Genomic DNA, 12,417 nt, shown 5'->3' with positions numbered 1-12,417 from the left:
CATTGTTTTTTGAAACAGAACAAATGGCTGGTTCTGAAATCAGAGAAACTGTGTTTTTGGAGCACCAAGATGTAGTATGTGGGAACCACTGAAAATATTGCTGAATTAGGAATTTCCTTGGGAATACAGGATTTAACCAAATGTGTGCATTTTTAAGAAAAATATTTTGTTGGTATAATTATAAAGTCACTTGCAATGGCAAGAAATAATGCAGACAAACCTCTGTACCCTTTATTCAGCTTCTCTTTAATGTAACATTTTGCAAAAAAAAAAGAAACCCACTTTAGTACAATATCACAACTAAAGTATTGACTTTGATATAATCCAATAACCTTATTCAGAGCTCCCCAGTGCTACTTGTACTCTTGAGTGTGTGTGTGTGTGTGTGTGTGTGTGTGTGTGTATTTAGTTCTGTAAAATTTTATCATATGAGTAGGTTGGTGTGTCCACCCCTACAGCCAAAATATAGAACAGTTTCATCACCACAAGGAGGCCTCATATTATTTTTTTTCATATAGGCATTTTGAATTTAAATTCTCCCAGCAAATTTTCCTGAGCCATCTATGCTCATGGAACCCTAGAAATTATTCTGATATAATCCAATAACCTTATTCAGAGCTTGCCAGTGCTACTTGTACTCTTGTGTATATGTGTGTGCATGTGTATGTGTGTGTGTGTGTGTGTGTGTTTAGTTCTGTAGAATTTTATCATATGAGTAGGTTGGTATGTCCACCCCCACACACAAAATATAGAATAGTTTCATCACCACAAGAAACCCTCATATTGTTTTTTTTTTTTCATACAGGCATTTTGAATTTAAATTCTCCCAGCAAATTTTCCTGAGTCATCTATGCTCATGGAACCCTAGAAATTATTCTGCTTGGAATGAACAGCCTCCCACTTGAATTGGCGGCGGGCAGTGCCAGTCAGCAGTTGTGCGACATCACAAAGTCAAACTGGACAGCAGAGGAGGCCGACTCATGCCCTTGGCCTCCTTAGCATCAGGCACTAACTAACTGAGCTAACTGGCCAAAGATAAGGACTTCAATTCAAATAACAAATTAACAGTTTCCCATAACTCCATTAATGCATGGCTGTGATCCCATGAAATTGCATCTCTGACAAACTGGCTGCACTAAAATTTACTCTATGTAAAATGATTGTGCTAATTACTTTCTCTTTATGCTCTTATAATCGGCTGGCTGGCAATAACATTTGCAATGTAGTCATGCACTAATGAGAAAAGCCATCCAATCTCATGCTGCAGGTCATTAGTAAATGGCTTGAGGGGTCAAAGGGTAACTTCCCCCTTTGGTGCAGTTGAAGAGGCTGATGGAGCAAACATCTTTTCTTTTCTTTTTAAAACTATTTTATTTTTTGAAGCCAGATTTGTTAACCAAATCTGGATATTGATAGAGTAGTGAGTTTGTCAAGGCCTTGGGCCTTTTATAAGCACTTTCAACTTTTCCCTTTTTAGAAATAGACTTCAGAAATATTGTAAAATTGGTAGTTTTTCTTAGTAATTTCCCAAATCCCATTCCATTTTTCCTCTTCTTCCCTCAGCACACACACACACACACACACACACACACACACACACACACATACACACATGTATCTTGCTCGTTTAGATCCTGACTACTTTATATTAATGATTCTCAATAGGCGTGATATTGTCTAATACAGTATGTCACTGGGCATACTTTTGGACTTGACAGTGAAAATGATATACAGCCAAGATTTCAGACATCCTGCAATGCATGAGGCAGTGATGCACATCAGTAAATTGGTCCCAGTCCACAAGTCTTTCAGATGCCCCATCAGTCATTCACACAGATGTAAAATCTGGTTACAATAGTCTGAACCTGCATACTACCTTCTTTATGCTATGAACACAAAGTATTTAAGCATGGTTGTAATGGACACTGAGTTTTCCAGGAACGTAACTGATGTTTAAATGCACAAAAGATTACATTTTGTCTTGTCTTGGAATGTGAGTTGTTCTATGTTTTGGAAACTCATATCACAATAACAATGGTTATTAAGGAATTTAAATTGCTGACTGAGCACATTTGTATTGATCAATGTCTGGAGCCCTTGACCTCACAGTGATTCTGGGTATGGGTGCTGACTACCTTATTACATCCTATAGTTTGGTTGTGCCTGGGCAGTAAATACATTTACCAGGGGGAGGTAAGGGAGGAAGTGGGGAGAAAATACGGGGAGAATCTAGAGAGATGACTAAGGTCATATATGATTTCTTTGTGTAATATCCCACATTTTAAATAATGTTTCTAACCCTGTGGAATCCAGGGAAAAGGGTGGCTTTTTATTGACAATCAGGGAAAGATTTGGGCTTCTACATCTAGATTGACATGGGATGAAGACAAGGCAGTGTGCAGTAATGCAGGCACACATTGGCTGAAAATAATGGGGGAAAAGGAGATTTTGAGAATTTGCAAAAGCTAAAGAGAAGTTTCTAAGCTTCCATTAAGTCTTAGAATTGTGGTTTGAGTCAATCTTAACCAGATCTGAAAGGGGTGAGAAACTCTGCCTGACATCTGGGCTGTATAATAAAAGACACACTTGTAATGATGTTCTTCAAATGCATTATCAGAGATAAAGGATTGAGCTCCTTTTGACTCTTGTCCTTATACTCTTAAAGGTTTTCACTGCTTAAAAAAAAGTTTTCACTTCTGATCTCTGAAGGAGAAACTCATCAAGTAGAGTATTTCCTCAGTGTGTTAAGGTAAACCTAGGCTGCTCTCACAGAGACTTGACAATAATTTAGTGGCTTAAAAAAGGTAGAAGTTGGTTTTTCTCTCATGGAATGGTCCAAGGTGGATGTGCCAGGCTGCTGGGAAGCTATGTTCCAAAGATCATTCTGAGAGGGAGTCCATGGACTTCTTTTCATCTGGTTTCTCTGACTGTCTGGTTCAATGTTCCTCAAATTTCCACATGCAGGTAGATCAGTGGTAGAGCTTGTTAATGCAGTTTCTGACTCTGGGATGGAGCCCTAGGTTCTGCATTTCTGTTAAGTTCTGAGAATAGTAAGGCAAGAAGACCTTGTCCTGTTTACTTTTCTGAGTTTGGGTCTTTCAGCTTATACTGAGGTGGTGGCATGGAGAAGTCCACGTGCAGGTCTCAAGAACCAAGCTTGAAAGTGGCACATCACACCTCTGCTTATATTTCACCAGTTCAAAGTTGGTGATGTGGCACAGCTGCAAGGGAGCCCTGGAAATGCAGACCTAGGTGGGCAGCCATATTCTGTGACTGTGGAAGAAGAGGAGGAGGGATACTGGTGGAGAACCAGCAAATTCTGTTACATCATCTTTGCTGAGTCCTTTCTTAGCAGCCAATACCAGGGAGTCATTACACAGAGCAACTAGCCTCCATTCTCTTAGACATGGTGTCATAATGTGCTGGTTACTATTAATCGGTAGAATATGAGAGTATTGAAGTTTGAGAACACACCTAAATTTATATAGGCAAACTCATGTTGTTTCTTATAAGAATTACCCTCTCACATGTTGGTATTCCTCCTTAGTTAGAAGGAAAATGGGTGGCTTTAGAACTAGTGTGCCAGCAAAACCACACGTGAGCCTCATTGATTCATTGGACAAATGTTTGAATGCTTACTCCTTGAAAATCACTATACTTGGTGTCGGGAATGTAGCACTGAATGAGACAGGTAGAGGAGGCAATACTGGGTAGTAGTTGAGGGCATTTACTCATTAAACAGTCTACTGAGTTCAAATTCCATCTCTACCACTTAGTCTTGTGCAGGTTGGTTAACACATCTGCTTCAACTTCCTCCTCTATAAAATGATATAATAGCAGTATCTCCTTGGTTATTATAAAGATTCTATAAGATAATGTATCAGTCACTATTATTATTCTGCCTGTCCTCAAGAAGCTTACGCTTTAACATTCTTCATCATGTGTGTCCCTGCAGAAAATAAACTGAAAGTCACTGCTCTAGGAATTGTCAAGGCAGGAACCCAAGAAGTTACATGCCTCCTTTAAAGCAAAGGGTGGGAGTCATTGGATCTAAGGCCTGCTTCCACTTCCCACCACTTCCACTGAGGGAGAAGTGGCTCCTTTGGTAGGAATAGGCTACATTTACCACCAGATTTAAACTTCCTTTCTGTGATGAGATGTGAACATTTTGTCAACCTTTCACGTCACTTCAGTTTTCTTTCTGATGTTGGAGATTTTTCTATCAACCATACAGTGAGCTTACTAGTGGCTAGTGGTCTTTCATTTATTCTGTATCTCTGAAGAATTTTCTCTTATTTACAGGAGCAAAATGACCTTGACTTGCAGAAGTTTTCACATCTATTTGAGCTCAAGGCTCCTTTATGTGACCTCCTCTCACATTGCCGTAGCTCTCAGTTAGAATTCTGTACTGTGCTTTCTTTTATTTATTTATTTAAAATTTTTTCTAATGTTTTTATTTATTTTTGAGACAGAGAGATACAGAGCATGAGCAGGGGAGGGGCAGAGAGAGACACACACACAGAACCCGAAGCAGGCTCTAGGATCCGAGCTGTCAGCACAGAGCCCGATGCAGGGCTCGAACTCACAGACTGTGGGATCATGACCTGAGCCGAAGTCGGACGCTAAACCGACTGAGCCACCCAGGCGCCTACCTACTGTGCTTTCTTTTATATTAAAACTCTAGTGATTTGGAATTCTCAATTGGACAAAGGTTGCAAAATAACGCACAGTGTCATCATAGGTGGCTCTTAAATGGAATGCTTTAAAATCATATGTCAATTTTAAGGCTACTTGGTAATTTTCTGATTTATTTTTTTAACTTACCTAGAAAAGGAGAAAAATACATACATTGGACATTATCTTTTATAAACTACATACTCTTGTGACAATCTGACAGATTCCATAGACTCCTTTTACTCTCTCTTTCTCATACACACACACACACACACACACACACACACACACACACACGTAGTAACATACATAAATTTGCATAAGAGTCCAGGAGTTTCACAGATCTCCTTAACTCCATGTACTCCACGCCAAGAACATATCGAAATGGAACACCCTTGGATATGTAGGCTAATGGCAAATACTTTATATATGTGAGCTCATGTGTCAAAGGTTTTATTTTAAACAAAACAGTTCAATATTGATTGTATTGAAGCAACTCTCAACATTTATTTTAGTCATATTTTTAAACAATGCTTTAAAACCCACTTTTTTTGACTGGGCCTCATTAAGTAGGATTCTGCCTTTTTAACTTTCTGTGCAGTTACAGGCCAGTCACTGGTGTTGCACACACAGAAATGCACATGATAGCATTTCACCTCCAGTAGTAAGTGCAGTAACGACTTTCATAGTAATCACTGGTTCATTTATTTGAATCATTCATTTCCTGGATTATCTTCCCATCATCCCTACTTTTAATCCAGTGGAGAAAGTCTCTTTTGTGCAAATTAGCACTCTGTCCATTAGCTTGTGTAGTTGGATAATTTCTTGAAATTTATTTTTAAGTATTTTCCTGTCCACATTCAAAGGAGTAGACAGTGTTTTGACCTCCTACACCTTTGGGAGGGTTGATTGAAGAGCAGACAGTGGTCTGCTGCAGGGTTGTTTCTTGGTTTCTGTATTTTTTTTTTTTATGTTTATTTTTGAGACAGAGAGAGACAGAGCATGAACAGGGGAGGGGCAGAGAGAGAGGGAAACACAGAATCTGAAACAGGTTCCAGGCTCTGAGCTGTCAGCCCAGAGCCCAACGTGGGGCTCAAACTCACGGACCGTGAAATCATGACCTGAGCCGAAGTTGGACGCTTAACCGACCTAGCCACCCAGGCGCCCCTTGGTTTCTGTATTCTGAAAGCTGGAGCAGGGGAATTATGTTGGCAATGGGGGAAGTGAGAAAACAAAACAGTCCAACAGAGTGGTGGTTTCATCAAAACCTAGAGGGGTTGGCATGGCCTGTGGTCCCTGTAGTCACCTCCCTCTCAGTAAACTGGAGAGCAGACAGGAGCTTGGATGCTGAGACAAGAGCAGGAAGGGCATGACTGCTTGGTCTGTCTTCTGTACGGACAGGCTCAGGACTCGTAGACATCTGTCCTGGACAAAGTTGGACTCTAAGGGACTGTGTGCATGTCAGCAGTGATTCCTGAGAAACCAGACCAAAGGCCTTGGGAATGTTTTCCTTATACCTGGGACATTCACAAGGCTCTAGAGAGGAAGGACCTGAATAGTGACCACTAATAATTTTTTTACCAGACTGGCCATGAGGAAGGGTTGAGGTGTCGGAATCAGATCTGTTGTAATTTCAAGATAATAAGGTTCCACAGCAGATAGCCACCAAGCTATCAGTATCTAGCATGTGCTGATGCCCAATAAAGTGGTATGTTATATACATTATTGTATATATTATATATTATATTATGATATTATATTGCCACTCAGCTATTCAGAGTGTGAGGAATCTGCAATATGTGCATACTTTACTATGCTAGACTTTTCTAAGTCTCATCCAAATTTCGAATTCTTTCGTCTTAGTGTATAACTCCTGGAAATTAGGCATGAGCATGTGACTTACAATGGCCAATGCAATGTGAGTGAAGATAATGTGCTACTTTGGTATGGAGGACTTTAAATGATGACACACAAGCCTCCATTTTTCTTTCTCTACTGTGGAACACAATGAACCATTGCTTGGAGATGGTGGTATCAGAAGATGTTGGATCTTCTGGTAATCTGAGTTCCTGAGTAATTATGATGAGGGGAGTCTTCTTCAGTCCTTGTGCATACATATATGGAAGAGATAAAAATCTTTGTTTTTTTTTTTTTTTTCAACGTTTTTTATTTATTTTTTTTGGGACAGAGAGAGACAGAGCATGAACGGGGGAGGGTCAGAGAGAGAGGGAGACACAGAATCGGAAACAGGCTCCAGGCTCCGAGCCATCAGCCCAGAGCCTGACGCGGGGCTCGAACTCACGGACCGCGAGATCGTGACCTGGCTGAAGTCGGACGCTTAACCGACTGCGCCACCCAGGCGCCCCAAAAATCTTTGTTTTTTAAGTCATTGAGATTTTGGGGATGTCTGTTACTGTAATATAACCTAGTATGTCCTGACTGATGCATCTTTGGTATATAGTTCACCAGTACAGATATAGAGCATAGCTCTCTTTAGCTTGAAAGAGATAATTGGCTTCTCTTCTTAACTTAATCTAGGCCAACTATGACGACTCTCTCAGGCCCTTCCCTTTCATACGATCCCTGCACACTAATTTTGTTTATCAGTCTTCCCCCAATCCACCCTCCAAGGATCTCTTTCTAATGCTTCAAGCTCATTCTTTAAGCAGTTCTTGTGTTACTTTCAAAACCCACTGGGTTTTTGAAATTCTTTTTAGCTATAAACCTAGCCTCTTTTGTGTCTTATTTGTCATTTGATCTGTGTATAGCAAAAACAACTGAAAGTGAATCCCATATCACTAGGAGAACTGCTATTAGCCTAAGCCAAAATTATAATGATAATAGCATTATGGAATGTGTACTACATAATAACCCTATGCTAACCAAGTACTTTCCACAACACCCTGTGAAGTTAGTACAGCTATTATCCCTACTTTATAAACTTTATAGAAATGGAAGCACAAAGCTCCCATAACACTGTGAGAAAGGTGGGTAACCAGAACTCAAACTCAGGGATTCTGACTCTGGAGCCCTTACTTTTAAATGCTCTATCATCTAGATGTAGTCAGGGTCCAGCTGTTATTTTATCAAAAGAATTTATTTGGGCACTGCTCTTGTCTTACCAGATATTCTTCGGTATAATTATCAAGCAACAAGTATTTGGTAATTCCCTCTCACCCTTTTCTCTCCTTTTCTTCCACAGGTATTATTAAGCATCTACCATAGATTCATTTATAGGACGTCATATTTTTAAAGTCTCAAATAAATCATAATGTAGGTAAAGCAATTTCTTTTAAGTTTTATAAAATTATTAGAGAGCAATAGAATTCCAAATATATGGTGAAGTGCTAAATTATCTGATATAGCCTAAGTCTAAATGAGCTAGAGAAGGGGAGATCAGTGTGGCCTGGAGGAAGCAGAGCATGCTTCCCAGGTCTGGGCTTGAAAGATTGCTGGGAATTGGACAGTAGAAAGAAGGCAGAAGTGACAAGCAGGAAGTAAGTTGAATCTGTGATTGATAAATGGATAATCGGAGATTTTGCTGAGAAAACACGATGGTAGTTAACCTTCTCAGCATGCAGATGTGCTTGTAAGAGCTATTTCTTTGAAACTACTTTTCACTGTATCTTAAAATAACAACAGGGCCCCAAATTATAGATACAGAAATTATAGAAATAGAGCTCAGGAAGACAGATTTTTATGGGAAAGTATTATTCACAGGGAGTTAAAAGCTTTTATGTTTTATAGAAGCTCTTAGGGTTGAAGCAAATCTAGTGTTCATTTATAGCTAACTCATTTACGCATTGCTGGGAGATTTTGCAAATGTAACCTCAGTTCTGCCCTTGCCTGAACTCTGAGAATACCCCAGGCTGTATTTGTTCATAAAGGTGAATTTCTTTTTGAAGAGCAATTTGATGTAATTTTTGTTTTTCATGAAGCCTATTTCTATGCGCGTACAATTTGCAAGCAACCAGGGCTCTGCTTTCTCCTTCTGTAATGAGAGAACTGTGCAGTCACCTGTGCTTTTCTGACTGTCTGAGTCCCAAGCACAGTCATGTTCCTGGAATGGAAAAGCGGCCACAGTTGGAAGCAAAATCTCTTTTTTGGTTTTCCACCAAGATTTGCCACCATTTTACTACTTAATCACTTGTCTCATGATCCAAATGTATTTACTGAATCACCAGCCAGGGTCCAGTAAGCCACTTATTTCTATGCCCTACTTTTATTGAGTTTAGAAAGGCAAGGAGTTACCGGAAGCTATTTGCTCCAACTGGTTTATTTTATAGGTGAAGCTCCAGGGTCTGGAAGAGGTGAGCTTCTCCTACTTGCCTGTAGCTAGTGGTGACAGAGGTGGGGACCTGGCTCTCTGGCCACCAGACTAGTTTTTCTGGGTCTCCTGGTCAGATTGTGCCCTAGAATTGGGTATGGATTAATGACTGATTGATCGTTAAAGACTCACAGAAAAGGTGACATGGAGGATGCAGATTATGCAGTTAGGAGTTTTCTTTGTTTGACCCTTTGACAAATCAAGCCTCTTTAAGACTCTTGATGGCTTCTCTGTGGAGATAGAAGGTAAGGTTGTTAAGGGAATAGATATTACATTTTATAAAATGATATATTAATCAACAAACATCTATTGAGCACAGACTCTGTTCCCAGCACTCTGCCAGGTGCTTTATGTTGAAGGATAAGCCATGACCCTGAGTGGAAAGGATGGTACAGTGTATTTCAGAGAGGTACAACTCAGCAATAGCAAGGAATAGCATGTGTAATGAGAGCATGTGTAATGTGTCAGTTCCTGCAGAGGGGAAGATCACTGTGGTGCTACTGGAGGCAGCTGGGGAACGCTCATGGACGAAATGGGACTTGAGTGGCATCTAATGACAAATGTGTAAAAAGAGTATGAGCGTTCCCCTTGGCTTCTCTCTCCAGACTCTGTGACGTCCATGTCTGCACATACCTACCTATGTTCATGGTTTTCCAGAGCAGCTCTGGTTTCAAGTACATTTCATTTCATTAAATTATATAATTTATTGTCTACCCAAATGTGCTTTAATTCTTAATACCATTTAAGACTTGCCATATACATTCAAAAGAAGGAAATGTTTTGTCAGAACAAATGGGATATTTTCTCTGGTTTAGAGAATATGGTTGCAGTCCTCATTATTTGCATTTACTATTTTTTAGTTCTAATGTCTCGCATTTTTATGACATTTTATTGTTTGTAGTGTGATTTCTCAAAAATTATTTTGATCATAAAAGCCAACTATAAGGAAGGTAGAATATTGTTAACATTCCTGCTTTAGAGATAAAGAGACAGATTCAGTACTTTGTTCATGGTTACATGACCAAGTGAAAACAACAGGAAGTGAACACAGACCCTCTGAGTTTCAGCCGAGGGCTCTTTTTCTGAACTTACCTAATCATTTTAATTGGTATTTTATTCTGTGGTTCTTATCCTCTGTTTCCCTGAAGAATACTGGAAAGATAAAACTGGCTAATATATCACTATCTTTATAGAACTATTCAAAGTAAATTTTTCAGAATTTAGAGTCAATGAAACTTTCAGAACAGCAAGAATTATTATTAGTTCCAGCCCTGATTTTTTGGTCGGCTTTAGATTGCCCTGAACTGATCCTTTTTGTAAACTTCTTCTCAGTTATGCTGAATCCAAGCATATATTCCAAGTGTATATTTTTTGATTGTTTCCTGTCTCGTTGTTTTCATTCAGGGTCCTAAGAAGTTGAAAAGTTGCACAGCACTTTTTATGTTCATGGTGGATAATGGAATACTTTTAGAGTTTTCAAAAAAAAAATCATGAGTGCCACTTGCTGCAGTGGCCAATACTGCAGAAACATGATGTCTGAAATTTTAAGAAATTAGTATCACAGAATAATGTGTGCATTCTCAATGTTTCTCACCATGTATAATCTCCGAAGGCATTTTTTCCCCCGTGACAAAGTTGTGAAACAGATTTCTTGTTTATTGTTCAAACCCACTTGAGTGCCACAATTCACTTCTTTTATATAGAGTGCTAAACTAGGCACTTGTTTATGTGTGGGGAATGAGGGCCGGAAGAGAAATCAAAGACACAATCACTCTTCCTGGAGAATGCACAATCCAGTTGGGGAGACAGAATACACCATCTTGCAAGTTGCATAAGAATAGACAGTTATTGCTCTATTTACTTCAGTAGAATTCATTCAGTCTTTTAAAATATAATGAGTAAGACCGTCCCGTGTGACAAAAGGCATAGATAATATTTTCTTTGACCTTTTGGTGCCTATACTTTAACTGGAGAGATTTCTCATTCAGTTTACAAGTAATTATAAGGCAATGTGAAATGAATGACTTAAGAGGGAGACAACACTAAAATGAGGGAGAGGGCATTACTGACATCTCATCACGAGGGTAATCTTGGAAAAGTTCAGATTTAGAAAGAATCTGGAAGAATGGATAAAATTTTGATAAGTGAATTTGGAAGAAGAAGTGCTGGCCTGTGGAAGACTCTGAGTGAATGAAGAAATGTCCAAGTGCTGGAATATCAGGGTATGCTGAGGCTGATGTGGCTGGGACACAGATGCATGCGAGGTGAGGGGTGGGAGAGAAAAACACATGTTAGAATTTTTGCAACTCATGATTTTGCTATAACCAAAAAGTAGTGACTACGTTTATTGTGTTTTTGTTGTTGTTGTTTTGTCTTGGGCAGATGACAGGTGCATATTCTTTGTGCGTACATTTTAGACTTAGATGATTCTGTTTGTTTATTCATCTATTTACAAAAACTTTTGATAATCCAGAAATATCTCCCTTTGTGGCTAAACTCAAAAGCAAGTTATGTTTACCTTCAGAAGTGTTCCACTTTGATCAAAGAACTGTGCATTGATTATATGGTTGGGTTTCAGCAATGTGTAAATGAAGTTTGAGTGTTGATACAACCTTTCAAAGCTGGGCAACATCCAGCTAGTGTGTTCCACAGGGGCCCTTCTGGATGACTGCAGGCATGTGTTTTGTCTGGTCACTGCCCATGCCTGTCAGTTTTTAAATATTTTTAATGTTTTCCTCAAATATACATACTAGGGAAATATTTTTTTGCCACTAATACTTTTTACTAATGGGCCAAAACCATTCATTTAAAAAAATTCTGTGTTGGTGACATGTCATGGTTAGCAATAAATACATCACTGAATGTGAATACTTTTTATTAACATCTTATTACTGTATGGGTTAATGCATTAGAAATTCATAATAGTAATATCATGCCAGATACTTGAACAATGTAAATAGGTTTTTGTAAAAAATGTTTTTATTTACTTATTTTGAAAGAGAGAAAGAGAGAGTACATGTGTGCCCATGTGAGTGGGGGAGGGGCAGAGAGAGAAGGAGAATAGAAGTCCCAAGCCGGCTCCATGCCGTCAGCTTACAGCCCGATGTGGGGCTCGATCTCCTGAACCATGAGATGATGACCTGAGCCAAAATCAAGTCGGATGCTCAACTGACTGAGCTGCCCAGGCACCCTAACAATATAAATAGGTTTTAAGTTTCCATTAGGATAATGTGACTAAAATGAGATAACACATTGAAGTAGCCTCTCCTCTATCTGTGACCTGTTACATGTTGTTTCAGGTCCTGGAGTCAGATGGCCTGAGTTCAAGTCCCAACTCTGCCATTTTTTAGCTGTTTGACCTTGGACAAGTTTCTTAACTGCTCTGTTAAATGAATATAACAATTGTGGGTAATTTT

General features: G+C 39.2%; 1 long non-coding RNA gene across 1 annotated transcript in view; it reads left to right on the top strand.

Annotated features, from left to right (window-relative positions):
* Positions 1-4,469, top strand: part of LOC122225819 — a 166,118-nt gene extending 161,649 nt beyond the window's left edge. The window contains exon 10 of the long non-coding RNA XR_006205378.1: positions 519-4,469. This is a non-coding gene — a long non-coding RNA (uncharacterized LOC122225819). The remainder of the gene's footprint in view (positions 1-518) is intronic.
* The last annotated feature ends 7,948 nt before the right edge of the window (positions 4,470-12,417 follow it).

This window comes from Panthera leo, chromosome C1 (genome assembly GCF_018350215.1).
Source record: "Panthera leo isolate Ple1 chromosome C1, P.leo_Ple1_pat1.1, whole genome shotgun sequence".
Taxonomy (NCBI): Eukaryota; Metazoa; Chordata; class Mammalia; order Carnivora; family Felidae; genus Panthera; species Panthera leo.
Note: the sequence above shows the minus strand (reverse complement) of the source record. Positions and strands in the feature narration are given on the sequence as shown.